The sequence below is a fragment of the Anoplopoma fimbria genome, chromosome 11 (assembly GCF_027596085.1).
Source record: "Anoplopoma fimbria isolate UVic2021 breed Golden Eagle Sablefish chromosome 11, Afim_UVic_2022, whole genome shotgun sequence".
NCBI lineage: Eukaryota > Metazoa > Chordata > Actinopteri > Perciformes > Anoplopomatidae > Anoplopoma > Anoplopoma fimbria.
In genome coordinates, this window is record NC_072459.1 from 328,497 (window position 1) to 332,412 (window position 3,916).

The window sequence follows — 3,916 nt, forward strand, 5'->3', positions numbered from 1 at the left end:
TAGTTAGTTATTGTTCTTTACTGTGTCATCAGCTATTTATTAAACTGGTTTGATCTTGTTTTTCTACTTATGTCTCTTTTTGTTTATTTGTCTGTTTGATTCTCTGCTGATGATGAAATCCTGCAAATATTCCGCTGAGGGAATAATAAAGGATTATCTTATCTTATATGTATACGTATATATATATATGTATATGTATATGTATACATATACATATATACATAACCCATACATATAACCCTCATGGCCTGGAGATAGGAAGGAGCTGTTCCTCTCACTGCCCTGTAGGCACCAGAGTCTGTAGCTGGATGCTCCTACAGGGAGCAGTGTAGAGAACGGAGAAGGGAAGTTGTGTGGGAGAACTTGGGTCATTGAACACCAGACGAGCTGCAGCTTTCTGGACGAGCTCCAGAGGTCTGATGGCCGACGCCGGGGCTCCAGTAGTGAGTTGCAGTAGTCCAGGCGGGAGATGACCAGAGCCTGTAGAGCACCTGCACCGTCTCCTCAGGGAGGAAGGGGAGAATAATATATATATATTATATATTACTATAGTAATATATATATATATATATATATATATATACTATATATAATATATATATATATATATATATATATATATATATATATACTATAGTAATATATATATATATATATTATATCCTCAGGGAGGAAGGGGAGAATATATATATATATATATATTACTATAGTAATATATAATATATATATATTATATATTATCCTATAGTAATAGTAATATATATATATTATATATTACTATAGTAATATATAATATATATATATATATATTACTATAGTAATATATAATATATATATATATATATATATATATATACTATAGTAATATATAATATATATATATATATATATATACTATAGTAATATATAATATATATATATTATATATTACTATAGTAATATATAATATATATATATTATATATTACTATAGTAATATATAATATATCATCAGGGGAGAATCCTCCTGATGTTGTAGAGGATATAAATGCATCATATTAATATAAGTACAAGTACAGACTAAAGTACAAAGTTGAGTAAAGTAGAAATAATCAAGTAAATTACAAGTACCTCACTTTAGTACTTCTTTTCTACTATGAAGTCAAAGTTTCAGCAGGAAGAAGAAATGAAATCAGAGTTTTCTGCTGACTCACTTTTTCCCCGGATTTCTCAAAAGGTAGAAAGATGACGTCATACAGGAAGTGAAGGTGATTAATGACGCACACACACACACACACACACACACACACACACACACACACACACACACACACACACACACACACACACACACACACACACACACACACACACACACACACACACACACACACACACACACACACACACACTTTTACTCTGAGACTCAAGGTGTCACTCAAACCTCCTGATGGTGCGTTCAGGTGCTCGTCCATTCAAGTTGGATGGAATCAGGATGTGAGGCGTTCATGTTAGTCGGATATTTATGTTTCCTCGTTGTGATTATGACTTGATAAACGTTATTCAAAAGATGGGAACTCCTAATTACGATCGCTGTAATGAGACTTGAAGGCAACACTAATCTGAACTCATAGTTTAGATCAATAATAAATATAAATCATCAATATTTTATATTTCTTATTGAGCTCACGTGCCGCATATTGCTGATGTATAAGTACCTTCACTAGTACTTAGGTTAATGTACTTTACCTGAGTATTTACCATGATACCTTATACTTCTGCTTTACTACGTTTATCAGAGTTTTTATCAGAGTTTTTTTAAATATGATTAGTTATTGACAGAAATACTGATAATCAATGACAGAATATAAAACATGAACTGCTTGTTTTCAGTGTTTATTGTATATATTCTATGATATATATATATATATCATAGAATATATACATATATATATATATATATATATGTGTGTGTATGTGTATGGGTCAATGACGAATAAGGCTTCTAAAAACAGATCATTTAAAAAGTATTTTCAAACTGGATGCAATTCATATTTTTGTGTGTGGAACAATGCTGTTAAAAGTCACATTTGTTAAATTACTTTTCAAAGTGGTTGAATTCATTTTTAACAGTATTTTTACCTTCGACCACCTGCTGGCAGCCTCAAGCAGACTTCTAGAGGATCATCAGTCATGGTGGAACTTAATGTTCTTCATGTGGGAAAAGGCTGACTCATGAATAAGTAGAGCTGAATGATGCAGTCAGGAAGGAGCACGTTTCCTCATGTTAGGGTTAAATCTGTCCACGAGCCTCCAGACGGGCTCAGGTGAAACAGCGTTGATACATACATGTAGCGACTAGCACATACATGTAGCGACTAGCACATACATGTAGCGACTGGCACATACATGTAGCGACTGGCACATACATGTAGCGACTGGCACATACATGTAGCGACTGGCTCGAGTAAAGCAAACTCTGACACTTGTCACTCTGCTCTGTGTAGAGCACACTGTCCAGGTGATGTCCAGGTGAGCACACTGTCCAGGTGAGCACACTGTCCAGGTGAGCACACTGTCCAGGTGAGCACACTGTCCAGGTGAGCACACTGTCCAGGTGAGCACACTGTCCAGGTGAGCACACTGTCCAGGTGAGCACACGCCTTCCGCTGCGTCTCCAGCTCTGACGCCAGGTTTTGGAAGTTCCCCAAATCATGGATGCAGCTGAGGACAGATGTTGCATTTTTCGTTTGAAAGCATTAACTGAGCTGATCACATCGACCACGGTTCTGTCTAAATTAAGCTCATTCAACATGTTGGTCAGATCGGTTAAACATGCCACGTCTAGCAGCCACTGATGGTCGTTTAGCTGGTTGTATTCTGCATGTTTAACGACAAGGAGAAACTCCTTTATCTCCGGACAGAGCTCTGGAAGTCTCTGCAGGAATGTTCCCCTACTAAGCCATCTCACATCAGTGCTCAGTCAGCCTTCTCCAGATGGAACAGCCGTCTTTGAAGAGCTCTCCTCGGATAGAACAGGCGATCTTCGTTGCCACATCCATTATCTCTTTCATGTTTAGCATTTTTTCGCATAATGCTTGTTGGTGTATGATGCAGTGGTCATTAAGGAAGTCGGGGAAAGCATCGTCCTCCCTGCACCGTCCGGGGTTTCCTCAATAAAGTTTTTGAAAGACTGAAAACTGTTCCGTCACGTATTGTTAACAGCTCCTCTTCTGCAGTCATGTCTGTAAACACCATCCACTCAGTGAGGAACACTGCTGAGTCAGATCCTCATGACGTCACTGTGTAACTGTACTTCTTGAGCTGGAGAGCTTTGATTGAAGATAATATTTCCGGTTTGTTTTTAAAGTCCCGAAACGAGTCAGCTGCTTCAAGGAAAGCCTCTTTTACCACCTCTCCATCTTGTGAACGATGCTTCGGTGGCTGCTGAGAGAAATGACTGCTGTCCGGACAACTGTGATCTTCGTTCCTTCACCTTTCTCTTTCTCAGCTCGCTTTTCAGAGGGAAGTCAGTGTCGTAGTTTTTATGAACAGTCCGAAAGGGCCGCTCCACATTTCCCTTCTTCGGAATAGCGATGGTAGATCAGACAAACGCACTTCGAATATGACATTCATAATGTTTAGAACCTTTAAGGTATGTTGACCTCACATGGGTCATAATGTTGAGAACCTTTAAGGTATGTTGACCTCACATGGGTCATTATGTTTAGAACCTTTAAGGTATGTTGACCTCACATGGGTCATAATGTTTAGAACCTTTAAGGTATGTTGACCTCACATGGGTCATTATGTTTAGAACCTTTAAGGTATGTTGACCTCACATGGGTCATTATGTTTAGAACCTTTAAGGTATGTTGACCTCACATGGGTCATAATGTTTAGAACCTTTAAGGTATGTTGACCTCACATGGGTCATA